The sequence below is a fragment of the Lissotriton helveticus genome, chromosome 5_1 (assembly GCF_964261635.1).
Source record: "Lissotriton helveticus chromosome 5_1, aLisHel1.1, whole genome shotgun sequence".
Lineage (NCBI taxonomy): Eukaryota > Metazoa > Chordata > Amphibia > Caudata > Salamandridae > Lissotriton > Lissotriton helveticus.
This window is the reverse complement of record NC_136065.1, coordinates 868,391,655-868,413,865: the sequence shown is the minus strand read 5'-3', so window position 1 is coordinate 868,413,865 and position 22,211 is coordinate 868,391,655.

Below are 22,211 nucleotides of genomic sequence, written 5' to 3'. Positions count from 1 at the left end.
AGTGGTTTCTTCCCTTCCAGGTGCGGAGGCAGAGGTGAAGCGCGTGGGCCAATGTTAATGCGCACTTCACCGGAGTACTCGAGAGAGACGGTTGACAGTTTTAGCAATCCTGTCAGCCTTTGAAAATTTAAGTCCTGCTTAGCTAATTTCCTTAAGACTAGAGTCAAATTTAGTCGGTGACATTTCATAGATAATATATTTATCGCGGTAATCATAAGAACCTAAGAGTCATAGAAAGAATTGCGGAGAGTAACTTACCGACTTCGGAGTTCGGCGGCAGCTGGAGATTTCGGACGACGAACCGGCAATTCAACCTACGAGAGAGACAGAGAGATAAGTGAAAGCTGAGCATACCTACCAGAGAGAGAGAGTTTAAGATAAATAAAAGCAGAGCATGATTAATGAAGACAACGCGCATGAGAAGTTTAGAGGAATAAAAGAGTGATTAAATAAGAAAATTTGGAGAGAGAAAGATTTGAGATAAAGACACTTACCTTGACACACATAAATAGAAGTTCTGGACAAACCTGAAAGACAAGAAGAAGGATAATTAACCTAAATTTACAGAGACAAGCAAGAAACTGAGGAGATAATCAAAAGACATCATTAGAACAGAAAGATCCCATTAGGAGGTAAGAATAGATGAAGGAGAGATAATAATTAGAAATAAATAACACAGAAATAAACAAGAATAAAATATTGAATATGTTTACAGGTAAAACTCCAGGAGCACAAGAGTAGGAAAACAACAGGACAAGAAAAGAAGGAAGAGTAGCACTAGTCTCTGGATTGTTTGGTAAGGGTTAATATGAACCAGAATTAGGTAAAGGGAGAGTTAGGGAGAGAGCTAATCAATCTCTTATTGTGTGCATTAGGACTTCTAAGATTTGTCAGAGCTACAGACGAGTTTGAAGAAGCAGAAAAGAACAGATCCAGAGCACTCTCTTCTTTGTTTGTTATTTTATGCATTCCCCGGTCAAGTTTTAGTGTAACTGACTCTGGGTATCCTGCAGGAGGAGTTGGGAAAAGAGCAACCATCTGTTCCTGTGCAAGTCGTAAAAAAGAACACTCTTCGCCCTTTGACACCTGGAGACCAAGCGGCATGGGTAGCCCCGTTGAATAAGTTTGGTAGTGAGAATAGTAGCTTCTCGGAAATAGTATTTTTCCATTTGCAATTCCTCTGGATGCAAAGGAACTGTCTGTATGGAAGGCCATCTCGAAAGCCGCCGGGATGGTAGCTGGAATAGAGTAACAGAGTATTTTGTTCAGGGTGTTCTCTGAACAATGTTGTATCTATTTTGCTATCTTCCACATGAAGGGTGAAGTCAAGGAAGTGGAGATTTTTAGATTCTGATGTAAACTTCATGTGTGACTGGAAAGGGTTATTGGGTGTCAGAATATGGGTTTTTTCAAGGTTATGTACGTATAGGATTGCAAAGTTTGGGGCAAAGAAGGCACCCATAGATACACTCTTGATTTGGAGGTAAAAGGTGTCTCTGTGTAGGAAATAATTATTGCTGAGAGTAATTCTGAGTAGGTCCATAATGAAATCCGGGGGTATCTGTGTAGGTTTAGGTCTTGTGTTCAAAAGATTTTGGATGATGAGTAGGCCATCGTCATGTGGGATATTGGTGTATAAGGAGTCAATCTCAAGTCCAACCATCAGTTCGGTGTTGGTGTCGAAAGGTCTATCCTCTATGAGATTGATGGGATCCATGCTGTCTCGGGCATAGGTATCCGTGTGTGGGACAAACTTGTTGATCACAGCATCTATATACTTGCCTAATGGTTCAATAATAGACCCACAACCAGAGACAATGGGGCATCCTGGTGGGTTGGAGGCATCCTTATGTATTTTAGGGAGTACATAGATGACAGACGCGCAAGGGTGTTGGTTATTCAGGAATGAAAACTATTCATCGCTGCGTTTGGGAGTGCTATGGGCTGACCAAGCGCCTACAACATCCAGGAGGCTCTGGGGAAAGCGATGGACTGACAGCCCCTCCCTGAAGCGCCGAGGGCTTTAAAATACTGCTCGAGCCTCCTGCTCCACGGGAGACTCATCGATGCGTGTGGGAGCGCTGTGGGCTGACCAAGCGCCTACAACATCCAGGAGGCTCTGGGGAAAGCGACGGACTGACAGCCCCTCACTGAAGTGCCGAGGGCTTTAAAATACTGCTCGAGCCTCCCGCTCCGCGGAGACTCATCGCTGCGTGTGGGAGTGCTGTGGGCTGACCAAGCGCCTACAACATCCAGGAGGCTCTGGGGAAAGCGACGGACTGACAGCCCCTCCTCTTCCTATCTGGGAGGCTTTAACCTTACTACCTAGCTCCGCCACGCGGGACGCGCGGGCGGGTGCCGGGCTAAGCCCGGGCAAAGGGCGGGCCATCTGCGGCCATCAGGGGCCAGAAGAGGCCGGGCCGGGCAACCCCCCTGACATCTACAATGGGTAAGAGAAAACAGCTATGCCTTGGGGATCATGAGGGGAAACAAGCTAAGTATCCCAGGAAATCGGAATCCATAATTTCGTACCTAACATCAGCGGTGGGGGTTTTATCCAAAGAAATTGCGAACGCTGAGAAAGAACTTGGTCTGGGAGCCGTTCACATTGACCCGGCACTAGTATTAGATCATAGCCGGGTTATACCCCTGGAGCCGACTATCGTGATTACAAAAACCCCCCCTGCATTACACCTGGTTACCAGAAGGACAAAACCCATTATGTTCCCCAACAGAAGTTGCACCGCAAGCGTAAACTACATAAACAATACTCTAGGAAGAAAAAAACCCTGGTTGAGGCTAACCCAATGGACCAAGGTCTTAGGGACCATGTTGGAAAAATTGTTGAGGACCTGTTTACATCGCGACTGGAACCTGCACTTGTGGCTATTGCTAAAGACATTGTGGACACACTCAATACCTGTGTAGCAGGGTTACTGTCTAAATGTGAAAAAATTTACCTATTCATCAAACAGCACACTGGGGAAAAGGGGGGTTGTGTTCAGCCTCAAGTATTATCTGTTAATAGGCCTATGGTTGACGCTGTGAACATGGACCATGAAGCCACTAGGGTTAGATGTCCTGTTAAGGCTGTAGACAATGTCGGGTATGCGCCTAAGAGAGATGGGCTGGGTAGTTTTACTTCTGGAGCTAGTATTATGAGAAGTTCCACACCAGAGGGTCATATGCAGGCCCCTACAACAGGGCGGGTAGGGCCACAACAGGGTAGATACCTGGAGTTGCCCCCGGAGGCTGCTCCTCTGGTGGCTGTCTTCACAGGGGTTCCCCCAGCTAGGGCTGGCACTAACGAAACAACCCACGACCGTATGAAATTAGCTAGGCAGTGGTGCTCACAGTTTAGCAGTGGAGGAGATGACATAACAAGCTCTGTTATTATGGCAAGGAGGGTCAGTTGGGTCGGGCGCTGTCCCAAAAACATCCCTGGGGATTGTGTGGTAGTAAATTTTAACAATCGGGCTAGTGCTGAAAGAGTATTCTGGGATGCCTCAGACATGGATTATAAGGGTATTAGACCTCTCCCTTTGGGTTTTTTCTACCCCCCGCTAGGCCAAACAGAAACCATCTGTCATCCAACTGGGAACGTATCCCTTGCCCGCAGTTGAGACCTGTACAGGGACTGTCATGGAGGGCGGAAAGGGCCCCTACAACTATAATATCAGTTTCTCCGCCCCGCTGTCAACCCAGGGCGGAGATAGGTATTTCCAATCGTTTCTCTCCTCTGTCCCTGATGGAGTCGAATGATTGACTGCCCGCCAGACCTGTAAGGCAAGGGGATGCGGCAGGAGTTAATAGTCAGACACGCTCATGCAAAATTCTGAGTTGGAATGTGGCAGGTATTAGACCCAAAGGTACAGACCTTATATGGTTGAAGTTTGTAAGGTAGTTCGACATCCTTGCTTTTCAGGAAACTTGGGACACCATGTCTGGTTTTATATTGGACGGTTACCTTAGTTTTGCCATTCCTGCAGTTCCAGGAATTGCGGGGAGACCAAAGGGGGGTTTACTTTTTCTTTTCTCGTTAAATCTTGCTGGCGTTTTTAAAAAAACTCGATGTGGATTCTGGTAATTTTTTATTAATTGAATGGACCGTCTCTGATCACCAGAAATATTTATTAATAAACTTATATAACTCCAAGGAAGGCTCACAGCAGAAGGAGCATCTTAGTGCCTTGAACCAATATTTGTCAGTTTACAAGCTCAAGCAGATTTTTGAACCAGAAGTGCTACTTCTGGGAGATTTTAACATACATCCTTGCACATGAGACTGTTACGGAGGTGAACACGGTGGGATTTTGAGTGGTGGGGTTCCTCATTTTGAGCATAGTAAACAGGGTGAAGCTCTTGAGGACCTCGTCTCTAATATGAACCTATTTGAACCTGATATGGAAGAGGGGGAGGAGAGGGCCCCCACTTTTATAGGACGGGGATCAAACTCAGTCATTGACTACATTTTTGTATCTCCTGTAGTTTTGGCCAAAAGTTTAGCATACAGAGTGGTGACGTCAACCTTCAGTGATCACAATCCAGTCTTCCTGGAAGTTGACCTGGGGGTTTTGCCTGACCTCAATGAATCAAGGGGGGGGGGCTCTTAGGAACTTATCTACCAAAGACCAAGGTAGACGGATTAAATGGGATAAAGTTTTCCCGGAAGCTTTCTTTGAGGACCTTGCCATCAAAGCCGAGCGCAACCTTGCTATCTGCCTCGATGGTTCTGCCTTAGGTGCTGAAACCATAGAATTAGAATTGGGGGATCTCACCTGCGCTCCTAAGTATCTGAAAATCAAATTCACCTAGTATAGGTTAGTCAAAGAAATGATATTAGTAGATAACACACTTATGCTGTATAGCACAATTATAATGTCAATGTTTTAACCAAATGTTACTGGTCACATAAGGCAGTATTCATTCCTCAAATCCTGGTATAAGAGTTACGATAACTCAAAAAGAAGAGTCCAAAATAATGTCCACAAAGATGTATCTGGTCGTAGAATACTTCTTTTATTCTTGGATTTCTTTCCACTCGATGTCAGTACATTCAATTCACAGCCAATACGTGTTTCGGCTGGCCTGTCAAATCAGCCAATGACTTCATCAGGGCTGTGTTAAAACATCAAATAAGTATATATCAGTAAATTATTGTCGCTACAGGATCTTGTTCAGCAACTAGAATAAGTATAGAAAAGAAAGTGTAATCCAGTGATTATGAGGAATGGAAGAAGAAAGTCTACTACGCCACCAGGGTCATAGAGTCACCATTGTGCATACCACATTGTCCAAGAATCAGTTCTGACATGGCCATAATCACCTTTCAATGTAACCTGAATCCTGTCATAGAAGATTCATCTCATCCTCTCGACTTTTAACGGTTTTCTTGTCCTCTAAATAACACAAATTAATATGGGCAATTAATTATTTCTAGTATAGCCATGATGCCCAATCCTAATGTCCTCACCAAATTATCTCCAAACCTAAAAACAACACTATCCCAAATTGGGAGATAGCATTAGAAATCGTTTCTCTCTAGACTCACCGATTGTAAATATCACCATCATTTCCCATAAGTCATCAGGAATTGGCATATGAAATGGCTCCCAACTGTATGTGGAGAAGTAAGTATCTATGATAAGAGATTAATAGGGTTGACCATCAGATTACAATACTAATTCGTAAGGTATTGCAATTATTATACTTTTTGTCGTACAACCGTACCAATTTATTATCCTAAAGTATGTTGGACGTCACATAAAAAAGTAATTAGAATTCCTAAGATATCTGTAAACAGTAAAATAAATTAAAAGGAGGGGCAGGTAATATGACGCAAGTGATTACCCAAATACTAGCACCAGAGTCAACTGACTGTAAATAATCAACTTACCTCAGGCTCCAAAATTCATCATAAGAGCCCTGAGGATTAATAAATATAGGGAGAGCTATCAATTACACCATAAAAATTTTTGGAATACATTGCTTCCATAAATAAATAATAATTTGGAAACACGACTCACCCACTATTTCCGTATATGTAGTCACTCTGTCAAATTATCGTCAAGTAAACAAAATAAGGAGTGGGGAAGACAAAAAGCATAGCGTACTTTAGTACGTATATAAAGTTGTTAAAAGATCGCAAGTACAATAATATCGATGGTCCTCACTCACCAATATAACGTGAAGTCTCGTCTATATCAATTCCAGCGTGTTGCATCGTCGCCATGTTGAAATGTCTTTATATACTGGTATATGTATGGACGCCATATTGTAGTGTGCAAATAACTCCGGGAATATAAAATTCTTACCTAAACTGATTTCTGATTTGATTATGACATTAGAGATCTGCTATATTAGCACACCGATCTGTACAGGAGCGATATTAAGCAAAAAGAACCCTCCTCTATTCTACTCGTAATCAACCCATTCTCTTATACTCAACCTAAAAATTATAACTTGAGTAGGGGGACTTAACCAAATATCAATATTATCGATTATTCTTTAAAGATCGGTATTACAACTTACTTATATTATAAAGAATATTTATCTACATTAGAAGTATAACGGATGAATCTAGCCTCGAACCATGTTTCAAAAACGTTAGTTTAACAGGCTCTTAAACTATGTGCTACCGATAGTTACATCAGATGATACAGGGTATTAACCATATTCATTTCTCCTATCGAATTAACATTACTAGTGCAATAATGTGATGAGGAATGGGGTCAGACAATTTAGGTTAGCGTCAAGAAAATATGTAATATGTTAATATTCCTAAGAGTAAGAGAAAAATGTTGCGTCTAATATCCTGTGTCCACCCTCAGAACCAGACAGAAAAGAAAGCATTGCCAAAGAGAGAGGAAAAGTATTCACAGATAGACATGGTTTGTCCCTGATTATACACACTAAGTACAATATCTATATTGAAGTGATACAATTGTACATCAATACAATCGTGTTCTTATTCTCAAAATTCACTGTATGCATGTCCACAGTAATCAATATCAACTGGACCACAGATTACTTACAATACGGGCTTAAGTACATCCAAAGTTAGTTGTTTCATTCGTATACAATAAATGTCTCTCTTAAGATATCCTTTACATATGTATATCACTATCTTCATCTATTAGACCACAGAAAACATACAATACAGATCCAATATACATATAACTGCAATAACCATTGTGTATATATATCCATATCATGGTATAATGCATCGCATAGCATATTCAATGACCCAAGTAGTATTGTAACTCAGAATCTAAATTAAGGCCATCTTCGACGGCTCTAAATTTCATGATCCACAGACATTCCCTTCGTCGTAACCGTAGGGTGCTGTCCCCACCTCTCTTGTCTGCATTCACTACATCAATGCCATGGTAAAGGAACTGATGTTTGATCTTGTCATTCTGGGTCCTAATGGACCATCGATATTATTGTACTTGCGATCTTTTAACAACTTTATATATGTACTAAAGTACGCTATGCTTTTTGTCTTCCCCACTACTTATTTTGTTTACTTGACGATAATTTGACAGAGTAACTACATATACGGAAATAGTGGGTGAGTCGTGTTTCCAAATTATTATTTATTTATGGAAGCAATGTATTCCAAAAAATGTTATGGTGAAATTGATAGCTCTCCCTATATTTATTAATCCTCAGGGCTCTTATGATGAATTTTGGAGCCTGAGGTAAGTTGATTATTTACAGTCAGTTGACTCTGGTGCTAGTATTTGGGTAATCACTTGCGTCATATTACTTGCCCCTCCTTTCAATTTATTTTACTGTTTACAGATATCTTAGGAATTCTAATTACTTTGTTACGTGACGTCCAACATACGTTAGGATAATAAATTGGTAAGGTTGTACGACAAAAAGTATAATAATTGCAATACCTTACGAATTAGTATTGTAATCTGATGGTCAACCCTATTAATCTCTTATCATAGATACTTACTTCTCCACATACAGTTGGGAGCCATTTCATATGCTAATTCCTGATGACTTATGGGAAATTATGGTGATATTTACAATCGGTGAGTCTAGAGAGAAACGATTTCTAATGCTATCTACCAATTTGGGATAGTGTTGTTTTTAGGTTTGGACATAATTTGGTGAGGACATTAGGATTGGGCATCATGGCTATACTAGAAATAATTAATTGCCCATATTAATTTGTGTTATTTAGAGGACAATAAAACCGTTAAAAGTCGAGAGGATGAGATGAATCTTCTATGACAGGATTCAGGTTACATTGAAAGGTGATTATGGCCATGTCAGAACTGATTCTTGTACAATGTGGTATGCACAATGGTGACTCTATGACCCTGGTGGCGTAGTAGACTTTCTTCTTCCATTCCTCGTAATCACTGGATTACACTTTCTTTTCTATACTTATTCTAGTTGCTGAACAAGATCCTGTAGCGACAATAATTTACTGATATATACTTATTTGATGTTTTAACACAGCCCTGATGAAGTCATTGGCTGATTTGACAGGCCAGACGAAACACGTGTTGGCTGTGAATTGAATGTACTGACATCGAGTGGAAAGAAATCCAAGAATAAAAGAAGTATTCTACGACCAGATACATCTTTGTGGACATTATTTTGGACTCTTCTTTTTGAGTTATTGTAACTCCTATACCAGGATTTGAGGAATGAATACTGCCTTATGTGACCAGTAACATTTGGTTACAACATTGACATTATAATTGTGCTATACAGCATAAGTGTGTTATCTACTAATATCATTACTTTGACTAACCTATACTAGGTGAATTTTGATTTTCAGATACTTAGGAGCGCAGGTGAGATCCCCCATTTCTAGTCCTATTTACCACACATATGTGTGGTCTTGAGAGTAGTCTGGTAACCACCCTTTTCTCACCTAGCTGCACCATTGACTTATAAATATAGTGTAAATTCCTGGAGATAATTTGAGCGCCCTTACCTGCTTGGTTACCAGTGACATTCTTCTGAAACCATAGAAGCTTTTGTAGCAGTGTGTAAGCAGATAGATTGCTATGAATCTAGAGGTAGACACTAGAGCGCACACAAGGAAGGCCTATAAATGGTTTGACAGTAATTGTTCGAGGGCCCACGGGGCTCTTCTTAAGGCACTTAAGAAAAGGCCGAGGGAAAGGGACTCTGGGGCATATTACCACCAACTAGCGATAATGATCGCTATGTTGGCTTAGAGGCAATAATTTTATCGCCGTGTTGCGGCGATTTGTATCGCTTAGGAGCCTTGCTATTATCAAGGTTTATCTCCTAAGCGATAAAAATCGGCCGAAATGCATGAATATCGCTGTAAAGTCAGCGATATTCATGCATTACCGAGCTAATGCTCTTAGCCATGTTATCCACCTCCCATTGGATAACATGGCTAAGAACTGCTCAGGGCAGGTGTTAGCTTTTGGAGATATTCGCGCTTAGCGTGAATATCCCCAAAAGTTGGTAATAGGAGATAGCGATGTTAGCGACTGTTTCCAGTCGCTAACATCTTGGCACGCCCACTTTGCATGTCATTAGTGATAAATATCTCTGACATGCAAAGCGGGGCCCAAGATGGTCGCTATCTCCTACTAGCTGTTGCTAACTGGTGTTAGCGACAGCTAGGTAATAGGGAGATCATTTTATCTCCGCTTTCTTGGCTTTTAAAGCCAAAAAAGCGGAGATAAATCCCTTGATAATATGCCCCTTAGTCGTTTCCCTCCATAAGGAGTATAAATCTGCCATCAGCGTGCATAAACGCAAAATTAAAGAGGAGGCGTGGGACAATCTTCAATCCATTGATGTGCTAAGGGACAGTAGGAAGTTCTGGTCTACCATAAACCAGCCATTCTTCTCGGAAAAGGAGAACTTAGATACGGATTGTGTTATCCCTGATGACAACTGGCTCCAACATTTTAAGAACATTTATGATAAGGAGCATAGGGAGTCACCGACAGTTAGCATTGCTACTGCTCGGTTTCCTCATCCTGTCAATTTCGAGTTAGCCGAGGTAGAAAGGGCTATTAGAGACACGTCCAAACATAAGGCTCCAGGCCCCGACGGGGTACCTGCTGACCTATATATTCTCTATCCAAATTTCTTGGCAAAGATCCTGACCAATGTGTTTAATAGCTCTTCCTTATCAGGTTTCCCACCTTCATGGGCCACCTCGGTCATAGTCCCCATTTTTAAAAAGGGGAATAGAGGGGACCCCGCCTGCTATAGGCCTATCTCCCTGTTAGACTCTGCTGTAAAAATCCTGGGCAGAGTCATTCTACAGAAACTGGGGGATTGGCTGTCGGGCAGGGGGGTGCTCTCTAACCTCCAGTATGGTTTTAGAGAACACAGGAGTACCATGGACCAATGTTTAAATTTGCATCTCCTCAAAAGCAAATATCCAATTGCAAAGGAAGGTCATTTATGCTTGGGTTTTATGGACTTATCATCGGCGTTCGATTTGGTTAATCGTTCAAAATTATGGCGAATCCTGCGGGAAATAGGTATAGATGCATCCCTGGTTAATTTTCTTAGTGACCTTCACCAGAACCTCTCTGCCTCTGTGAGGGTTACGCAGGACGGCCAGTGTACAGGTCAATTTAGTTCTAGCAGGGGGGTCAGACAAGGGTGCATACTGGCCCCTCTCCTTTTTACGATTTATATTAACGCCCTCGAAAAATCCCTGGGCGTGGGTACCCCAGATACTCCGCGTATAGGGGGATCGGGGGTCCCGGTCCTCCTGTACGCGGATGACGCTGTATTACTTGCCCGCACAGGACTGGGCCTACAGAGGCTGTTGGACCACTTCGGCAGCTTCAAGGAGTCCCTTTAACTAAAAGTCAATATTAAAAAATCACACGTAATGGTAGCCGGGGCCCGGAGGAAGAATAGTAAGGTTAAAACCTTTAACTTGCATGGGTGCGGAATTAACGAGGGTTCCGGTCTTTACCAACTTGGGAGTCCTCTTTGATGAGAAGGGCAACTGGGGACCCCAGCAGTAGCTGAATAGCAATGTTGTTGCAAGATCCACAACAGCCCTTTTTAGCTTCTCTAAGAGGTTAGGAGCAAGGCCCGTGGAGGCTATGCTCAAGATATACAAATCCAAGTGCTTAGCTATTGCCTCCTATGGGGCTGCCATATGGGGTTACGCACCTTTGAGTAAAATACAAGTGGTAGAAAATAGGTTTCTTAGAACTCTCTAGTCAGTACCCCAGTCGACCCCGACATTTTCCCTACATACTGAACTAGGCTTGGGATATATCTCAGACCACCTAAAAATGTCCCCACTGATTTGCTGGGCAAAAACGTGGCTAAATGAGGAGATTACCCTTAATCACCTGATCCTAAAAGATTGTGTAGCCCTCGAGAAGGCAGATAGAATCCCATGGCTGACGTACGTTAGAGTGGAGTGCGCCAGCCTAGGACGACCGGAAATATATACATCTCCGGAGGGCATAAAGAAAGAGGATTTAGGTTGCAATAAATATAACTTTCGGAACTTGTTGGAGGCGGAAAGGGAGGAGCAGGAGCTTAGAAAACCAAGTGTGAGAAGCAATTATGGTTTACTAACTTCCCCATTTATTTAACCGTATCTAAAGATTGTTACTAAGCCGTTCCACCGCTTTTTGTTGGTTAGATTTCGGTTCAATTTAATTCATCTTACTTTGGGTATATTCCCCAATTGGGGGAAACCGGAAGATGCCGCACCATATTCCTGTGATAGGTTCTCTACACAAGACACACTTCATCTTGTAATGTTCTGTGTGCATTTCTCAGAGGCGCGCAAAAAATTCTTAAACCCCATATTACGAGAAGCAGGATTTGTACAAGGCAGGCCCGCGCTTTTACATCTGCAAATGCTGAGTAGTGTGCATGTTATTTTCAGCGTAGCCAGCTTTCTAGTGGCTGTGGCCCGGGTAAATAATAAAAGACTTATTTGTACATAACTGCATAGCAAGACCTACAGGGGGCTCATGGTTTTAATTTTGTGATCCAATGATGCACTTTAAATTGTAAATATCGTACCTTTAAATCTTTCTCGGTATTGGATAAAGGGAATTTTGAGCAATTGCCCTACGATACATTCAATGTTTGATTTTTTTGTATTGTAAATAGTGTATGTATGAACAGTTACAAACGAATGCTTATTTATTTTTTTAACCCTTTTAACCATTTTAATAATTGGTGGATGTATGTACTGTTTCTTCTTTGATGATTTTAATTAATCGAAATAAAGATCTTTGACTGACTGACTGAAAACTATTTTTCAGTTATTAAAGAATACCACCAGCACGCTATCAAAGACCCTCAGCTTTCCATCAGACACCACAAGTTGTCTCTCAGGGAACCTCAGCCAGTCTTAACCCCAAATGGTCCTTCAACACTTCTCCAGCTGACCCTTGCAACCCTTCTGTTGGTCTTCAGACACCCAAAGCACCTTCCAATCAGGTACTAATCTTTTGGTTTACACAGAATCTCTTTTCTTATGTTGAGTAGTTTTTTCCCATTGAGCACTACCATTCTATAATTACTCTATTTATTCTTGTCATGCTGATGGCCCATTTGTCATTACACATACCTCCATTTGGGTGCCTAGATCCTCCCTTTGGTTTCCTTCCTTCCACTGCCACCCAAGTAATCTCACTCGACTAGCATGGGAAGTGTCCGCAATAAATGTAGGTGGTCTCAACAGTGTGTTCTCTCACACCTGTGTCAACCTTTCCCTTTCTTCAGACTGGTTGGGCAAACTTCTAGGACCTCTACCTCGCATCACTTGCACTGCTCGCTAACATGGGTGCATTAATACACTTATTGTCTATCTATAGTGTCCAGTTACTGGAACCTTATATGAGGAAAGTAGAACTGACATTGAAGTGTGAGGCTTGCCAGCAAAATCTTTTGGCTTGGATTTCCTTCTTCGACATTAAGGCAGAGGGTAGATCCCTTCTCTCCCCTCCTTAGCACCTGTACAGCACATCGAGTTATAAAGAACAGCTCCTTAAGGTTGTTGTATGAACCTAATTCCCAAAGAAATTTGAAAATCAATGCTTGGAGGGTATTTCTATGTATAGGTGCAGACTTTTGAATTTGTGGAACACTCAATAGTTATCAGAGGGGATCGTGGAAAACAGTTGAGAATTCACATAGACAAGAATGCAAAGCCATGTTGGAATGTGTAATTGTGTACCGTCTACAACAATGAGAAAATATGCAGTGAGAATGCCTTTTTATGTTTTTAATTTATGTTTTTTGCTCGAGGAATATGATTTTCCTTAAGAAGAAACCCTTTCTCCTCCACACCCATCAACTTTAGGTGAGTTCCTTCCTATTATCCTCTTTACAAATATTTGATCCCGACCTTGACAGGAGTATTGCTCTGGCACTTGCCAGGGTAGGAATGGGCTAGAGAAAAAGACTGTGAATAGCCACAAACTCGCAAGATGCTCTGTGTGCTCCAGCTTTCTAAAAAGTGTAGTAGTCTGATGTTATGGTTTTTCTCCTATGTTATCTCCTATGTCATCCTGTCCCTAGCTGCTCAGCTTGTGTGAGTGTTCTGAGTGGAATGTTGGTGTGGGCTATGTGTGGAATGCCTGTGTGACTGGAGGAGTGATGACAGTTGGTGAGAGGGGCTGAGCAGCTAGCAGGCTGTTCCTGGTGGGGTTGGTAATGATGACTTTCAGGCTGCCCTACAGGACATATATACCTGTTGATGAGGAATTACTAAGGATTTATACTACCTGTCAACTTACCTGAATTAACCTACTTGGTTTACAACGTACTAGCGTGTCGTGATTACTACAAAAAGCCTTTGCCCTGGCACCTCAATTTTCTGTCTCAGAAGCAAACGTTTTTCTAGGAAATATACTATCCTGGGTAATGCTACATTAAAAAGATTAATGAATGTAAATACACAAATACAAAATGTGTAGGGGAAAACCATCCCATTAGCTCCTTTAAGTTGAACTTAGAAATGCAAATGGTAGTCTTCAGCAGGCCCCCATCTGGGATGTCAAAAAGGGAGGGAAAATGATACACACACTGTAAGCTTGAATGTTTGGGTCTAAAATCACAGTAAAAACCTGCGGTTAGGTGAACTTTGAAGGAAAAACTTTGAAATTAAATGATGTCTATTCCATCTCTCTGCCTTCCGCTATATCTAGAAATTAAAGCTTATTTTCTTCGTAACAGTTATAATAATTCTTAAACTTTGTATTGCATGGGAACCATATTTTTGTTTTGTGTGAGTTCTATATCTTGCAGGTTAATCTGATTGTCTATACGTCACTGGTCCTTTTCCAACTCATCCATCTGTCCAATTCTCGGATTGATCTCCAAAGAATCACTCACTCTCTCTTCTCTGTGGGTATATTAGACCCAGATTCAAGGCTGAGAGGGAGTTACAGTTGGTAAAGATAATAACGAAACTGAGGTGTTGGCATCATGAATAAGCAAAGTGGAAACATTTGCAGCCATATTAGACATACTCAAGGCAGCAGTTGACATTAAGTATATTCAGCAGGTATAACATTCTGGGCATTATGATTTTTTTGATCTAGTGTTTGTCCCTCCCTTTCATTGGCCTCATCTAGAAACTTTATTTTTTAGCAGATCTAACAAGGCCCTCTTTATTCCCCATTGAGGACTCCATCAACTGGAAAGAGTTAAGCCAGGTAGATTATCTTATTCCTACTCATTATACTCCTGAGAGATCCAAACCCATGAGACTTCTGTTCTGCTTTCAAACCCTACAAAGTAGTGAGGAAGTCTTTAATAAATGTTGCCCTATTTCACTGAATCACTGCACGTTCTTTGTTAGATATGATGTCTTCCATGACACTGTTAAGGGTCAGCGGTACGGGGGCTAACCCAAAGACAGATTTAAGACTGAAGATGCCACTGCCAAAGTATTTTTTCTGGGAAACTTCAAGTATTGCTTAGTAATAAAATGTTCACATTTCTCCCTGCAAATGAGGCAACTGTTAGGGAGCCGGAGGGGATCCTGTTGAGGTTTTCAAAGTGGAGTGGCTTCCCATAGGTGGCGAGGGTGGACGAGAAGGGCGGGGGATAGTATGATCGGAGGGTGGAATAGGGTTGTTTGAAATTTAAATATTGTGATATGCCAGAAGCAATTTTTTTTAGGTATAACTGAATAAAACAAAAACATGTTTGACAATGATCTGAATTCCCTGAGTGACAACACGTGGAATATATTGCTGGGTTTAGTTGGGGGGCATGTGGAGGTAATGTAGAATGAAGGGAGGAATGTGGAGTTCTCATGACTTCACTGTTGGGGGAATGTGGAATGTGATGCTTTGAAACTGAGGCAGTTGCTTTTCCTCTGGCTGCCCTGACAGCTGTATCTCTTACACCTGTAAGTAAACTTACCGTAGGAAGCATCTTTGATGTCTGTGTCATCCTTAATGAGGCATTTTTCATTGGAGATGAGGGGATAATGGAACATTAATGTCCATAGCCCACAGGAGGGAGTTGGAGCCCTGTGAAGATAGTCAATGATGCATTTTCGTAGCGGTCACCAGCAGCGGAGAGCAACTATGGAAGCAATATATGTTTGGTGTCTAGAGTAGGCAGCAATGCCTGGAGTTTACTGAACTCTGGTCATTGTGGGAGAGTTGACCAGTTTAGTGGCAAATAGACAAGCATATGTCATGCCCACTCTATACGTCACGCTCAACCGCATGAGTTGTGCATTTCAGTTCAATCTTAATCGTCACTGCAAGAATGCCTCCTGTGACATCTGGTGTGCAGCCTGTGTGTCGCCATCTTGAGTGTAGCGGTAAACATCCAAGAAGCAGCTTGTCACAGCATTCACACAGATGGCAGAGCGGCATAAAGGCAAGACTGAATGTATTTGTGGTACGTCCCGGGGAATATAACAGGTTTCTTTTTTTTTTGTTTAAGAGATTTTTATTAATCATTTTTAAAATAGAAAACAATATACATCATAAATATTGGATGAAAGTACATATTAATAAGGATTACAAAACGTATGTAATAAGAAAGAAGTAAATATTGGGAGGAGGAAAGAGAGAGGGAATAGGGAGATATAGGGGGAAAAGAAAAGAAATAGGAAGGAAGAAAAGGAAGAAAGGAAGAGAAAGAAAGAGAGGACAAGGATTAACATGTGGGAATAGAAAAAGGTAATTAAGTAGGAGATTTGGAAGACAGATAAGTGGAAAAGGGGAGCCAGAGTAGATCGGATTTGATTTTAAGGGGAACAGAAGAGGATGAAGCAATAGCGATCCTGTGTTCATCACAAATAAAATTCCACCAAGTATAAACAGAAAGCTTAGAATTATCTTTCCAACAAGATAAAATAACTTTGAATGCAAGAGCAATGAACAGATCCAACAGTCTAGTAGAGGAAGATGAATTATCAATATCAGGTGACAAGGATCCTAAGAAAATATTCTTCAAGGATAACGAGGCAGAGGAACAAAACATTGGCATGCAGATATTCCAAACTTCATTCCAAAATGCCAAAACAGGGGAACAGTCGTATAGGAGATGTTTGAGCGTTCCAATTTCTTGTGAGCATGACCAACATAATGAGGAAGAAGTTTGGGCAAACTTATGGATACTATCAGGGGTAATAACAACTCTATGATATATGAACAATAGGGATTGAGTAATACGAGCAGCAGTAGATACTTTAAACAGTTTGGACCATAAACGACCCCACAATGAGACGGAGAGGGAAACATTAAGATCGGTTTCCCAAGCGGTCTCTATAGGTGATTTAGGGCGATCTTTAACAGTTGATAGCAAAATTGCATAAACAAGAGCAGCCTTAGGTTGTTGAACAGAAAAGAGAGGGAAAAGTAGAGTGGTAGGGGAGAAAGAGTGAAAGACATCAGGTAATGAGAGGGAGGATAAGTGCGAGTGGATGGCAGACGTTATAATGGTGTAATCATTCAAAAATGATGAAGGCAAGTGAAATAAGTTCTGCATTACTGGAAACAAAATGATAGAACCACCATCAAAAAATTGATGAACAAACAAAATATCCTTTTCTTTCCAGTGTTTAACCACACTACAGAAGATAGGAAACATTGAAGAGGAGAAAGATCAGAGGCGAAAACATTGTGTAACAGTGTTTGGGAGTATTTTAAAATAGGATATTTGGTTAAAAAAGAACAATTTGACATAACAACAGTATGCTGAAATGAAAAATCTTTCAAAAGAGAGCGTTCCAGGAGAACCCATTTAGGAATGGGGTTATCAGTAAAATCATATGCCAAGGAAAAGGATTGTTTAATCAAGAAGGCGGAGTGGTAAGTTTTAAAATTAGGGAAACGAACACCACCTTCATTTTTAGGACGAATTAGCTTATGCAAGGCTATTCGAGGATGTTTGTCATTCCATAAAAATTTAGTACAAATAGAGTTTATGCGGGAAAAATATGAATTGGGAATTTTGAAATGGAGCATGGAAACAGTATAAAGCACATGTGGGGTAATCATCATTTTAATCGTATCTAATCTACCCCACCAAGAGAGAAATAATGGGGACCAAATTTGAAGGAGGGATTGAATTTTCTTTAAGAGGGAGTCGAATGTAAATTTAAGGGTTTCAACTAGGGATGTTGAGAACCATATACCTAGGTATTTAATTTTGGAAGGGCACCATGCAAAGTCAGTATTATTAAACATGTATTGGTAACAAATTGAGTTTAGGGGCAGAACTTCTGTTTTGGATAGATTGAGTTTATAACCCGATATAGAAGAGTGCAATTGAACTTCATGCAAAAAATGAGGGAGGGAAGAAACAGGGTTTGACATGTATACCAGTACATCATCTGCATAAGCAGACAATTTGGTTTCAGTAGATGAGAGTTTAAAGCCAGTAATCCCAGGATTGGAACGAATACGTTCTAAAAAGGGCTCGAGACACAAAATAAATAATAAGGGGGAGAGGGGGCAACCTTGTCGTTTGCCTCTAGATAAAGAAAAAAAACTTGGAGAACTGATTGTTAACAAAAATAGTGGCACGGGGAGACGAATATAGGAGTCTAACTAAGGAGGTGAAAGAGGGACCAAAGCCAAACCATTGTAGGGCATGAAAAATATACTGCCAGTTAATACGGTCAAAAGCTTTTTCAGCATCTAAGGACAAAGCTGCCATCGGAATCTTAAAAGTTTTACTGTGTGCAATGACATTAGAGAATAATCGAGCATTGTCAGCAGCAAGTCTACCCTTCACAAATCCCACTTGGTCTGTTTTAATTAGACGGGGAATAACGAAATCGAGACGAGTAGCGAGGATTTTGGCAAAGATTTTGCAATCATAATTTATTAAAGATATGGGGCGATAATTTTTACATTGTGAATGATCTTTGTCAGGTTTGGAAATGATAACTATTAGTGCATCCAAAAATGATCCAGAGGCCTTAGCATCTGAGAGAAAGGAATTAAATAATTGGAGAAGTTTTGGTGCAAAAAAGGCATGAAAAGAAGAATACAACTCAACAGGTAGACCATCTGGACCAGGTGCCTTTGATTTTTTGACAGAGTGAATGGCCCGAGTTACTTCCTGGAGAGTAATTTCCCTTTCCAACTGGGCAAAGTCATCCGGAAGGGACGGGGGGGAGGGAAGGCCTTCAAAAAATGACGTTAAATTAGCATCAGATGGATGGGTGTCATCAGCATATAAGGATTGGTAATAATTATGAAACACTTCAGCAATATCTTCATCTGCGTAAACTAATTTATTGATGGAATCGTTAAAGATAGGACCCACATTTTTACGTTCTGATTTAATTTTTAAATAATTTGCCAACAATTTCCCCGCTTTGTTCTGACCACATGAAACTTGGATTTGATTTTAGGGAGGGTGTTACAAGCTTCATTGGTGATAATTTTGTTAAGATCCGTTTTGGCTAGATTAATTCTTGGAGGGCAGAAGTGGACTTAGAGGGAAAATAGGAGTGTTCAAGGCATTAAATTTTCTGAAGTTGGTCATCATATTTCTTTCTGTTAAGTTTCTTTTTCTTAGAAACGTAGGAAATAGTAAATGCTCGGAAAGCAGCCTTAAAAGTATCCCAAGTATTGGGAATGGAGGTGTCAGAAGGGTTATTAAAGGAAAAAAATTCGTTAAAAAAGTCCACACTCTCCTTAATAAAAACAGTGTCAGACAAAAGAAAGGAGTTAAATTTCCAACGACTGAATTTAGAGGAGATGACGGAGAGGTCAAGGGTAGAATAAACAGGAGCATGGTCGGAAATAAATATGGAACCAATTACAGATTTTTGAATGGTGGGGAGCAAAGACTTGCTAACCATAATATAATCAATCCTCGAGCGGGTGTGATGCACATTTGAGAAAAAAGTATATTCTAGTAAATCAGGATTACACACCTTCCATGAGTCATATAAAGGACGAGAGGCAATGGCAGATTGAAAGGTCTTATGGGACTTATCAGGCTGAAATTTACTGGAGGAAAGTCTATCTGAAAAAGGGTCTAACCATTGGTTAAAGTCACCAGCAATGACAAAGTCAGGACAGTCAATGGACGAAATCAGGACCTTAAGATCTTTCCAAAATTTGGGATCAGGGCGAACTAACCCATATATGTTTAGCAAAACCATCGTCCTATTCTGGATGACTACCTTAGCCAATGCCCATCGTCCTTCATCATCATGCTGAGAAGAAACAATCTGAACATTTAAAGCTTTATGAAACAAAATAGCAACCCCTCCTTTTTTATTAACAGCAGGAGAAAAAACAACCTGACCCACCCACTGCCGTTTCAGTTTAATCGATTCGACATTAGAACAATGCGTTTCTTGAAGAAAGACAACCTATGAATTAAGTTTAGATAAGTGAGACAATACTTTTTGACGCTTGACAGGGTGACCAAGACCTCGTACGTTCCACAAAACGAAGTTACACATGATGGAAGGAAGGAGGGATGGGCAACAACTGGAGGAGACATATAGCATGGAGATGACTACAAAAGGGGAAACAAAAAGCACAAAAGTTACATATGAAGGAAACTCCCAACAAATTCAGAATATTGAAGCAAAATACATCAAGAGTGAAGAAAAGTATCAACAAGAGGAACAGAAATAGAAATAGAGATCGCTTAGGAATAGGATAACATAGAAAAAGGCAGAGGAAGTACAGAAGCCAAGTAGAAGAAGGAGAAGAGATAGGGAAGAAAGAAGGGAGAGAAATAAAGAAAAGGAGTAAGCAAGGAGACCGACCAAGGCACAGGAGCCTGATCAGAAAAGAAGAGAACAACCAACACATCTGGGGCTAGGATACACCAGAGAGGGGACACAACCCAACAAGCTACCAAAGAAAGGACAGAAACAGAAAAAGAAAAAGGAAAAAGATATGAGAAAAGGAACAAAGACTAGACGAAAAGATCAAAAGAAGTCAAAGTGAAGATAATAAGAGCTGCAGTGAAGACCCAGAGGAGGAGAAACATCAGTGTGCAGTGTCCATATTGGAAGGAGAGACACTCTGTAAGTAAGTCTGGAGCGTTTGTGGATCATCAAAAGATCGGGTACGGCCATTATGCGTGATTTTGCAGAAACAAGGATGAAGGATTCCATATTGAATGTTCAATTGTCTCATAAGAGGACGGAGGTTCAAGAATTCTTTGCGTCGGGCGTTCGTAGCTGTCGAAAGATCTTGCGAAATAAAGATGTTGTGACCAGACCATTGGAGTCGTCGTTTAAGCCTGGCGGCCTTCAGGACAGTCAATAATTCCGTGAATTCGAGAAAGAGCATAATAATGCCACGTGGTTTGGTAGAATTGGAGTTTAGACGGCCTAGACGGTGAGCTCTCTGTATATTAAGAAGATGCGACGTCGGTGATAGATCCAAAAGTTCCTGCAAGAATTTTCGTATGAAAGACACCATGTCGGGGCCCTCCAAATTTTCTGGAATACCATAAACGCGTAGATTATTTCTACGATTACGATTCTCCAAGTCCTCGGTGTGAAGTTTGAGTTTGTGGATCTCTTGCTCCAACAGGATTTTGACTGAGGCATCTTGAATATCGCTCACACGTTGCTCTAAATTCAAAACCTTGCCCTCCATAATGACCCAGCGCTCCTCAATCTGCTTAAGCTTTGCATTGGTAGCAGTCATGAATGGTTGGAGGCCACGAACCTCCTCAAGAATAGAATCCAAGACAGGATTTGAGGATGACTGAATGGGAGAAGGCGGGTCATTTTTAAGTCTCTTAGGTTTGGTACCAGAGTGAGACGGTTTTGAAGTAGGAGAGATATTGGCCATGCTGATGATCTGGAAGTGTGTCAAAAAGGGCTGCACAGGGGAGCAGAGAGAGGTACACACTACCTAAAACAGCAAGATTTTATAGTCCTGATGAGACCGTACTGGCTCAGAAGTAGACAAATAGCAGTAGGTGAACACAGGACAAGTAAAAGTTGATGCAAGTAGCCGCAACGTACTTGAGAAGTCCACGCACTGTGTGGAGAGACCCTTAGTAGGCGTCGCAATAGTGCATTAAGAGGAAGCAGAAAACTTCACCAGAAGCAACAGCATGAGCCAGCACGAGTGTGATGCTAGGCAGTATGGCACACTTCATTTAAAGTTCCAATAAACAGCAGCAACATGGTAATAGCAAAGCAACAGTTCAATACAAAGAGTTGTAAAATGGCGGCCGTTTTATCTCACGAACATCAGGGGTGGAGCACGAAAAGCTTTAAGGCAGGAAGCAATCAGCAAATAACATCGAGGGCTGTGCTAGAGTGTCAGTAAAATTCGTAATATCGACAAAAAATTCCTCCAAGTAGGGTGAAAGGGATTGTAGGTGAAGCGGTGCATGAAAACAGGAGCCGAGTCATAAACGCGGGCTCTGCGGTCAAAATGGCGGCCGCCCGCGCTTCAGGGGAGAGAGAGAATTACCGGAGCACATTCCTGTCGCAGCGTTGCCTGAAGACACTGCAAAACGGCGACCCCGTGATCACCACACCTTCCGCCGGCACTGCAGTCGATATAGCCGTTCGAAAAACGGCGACAAAAGCTCTCACGACATCAGCGGTTCCTGTCCGCAACGGAGCTCACGGAGATGGCGTCCTCTCCCGCTGGCGTGCAAGCCACGCCCCCTATAAGAGGTTTCTAAACCTATTAATAAACAATTCAGAGAAAACAAGGCATTTGAAAGCACAACAGAGCCCATAGTAATGGACGCATATTTGGACAAGTCTAAATATT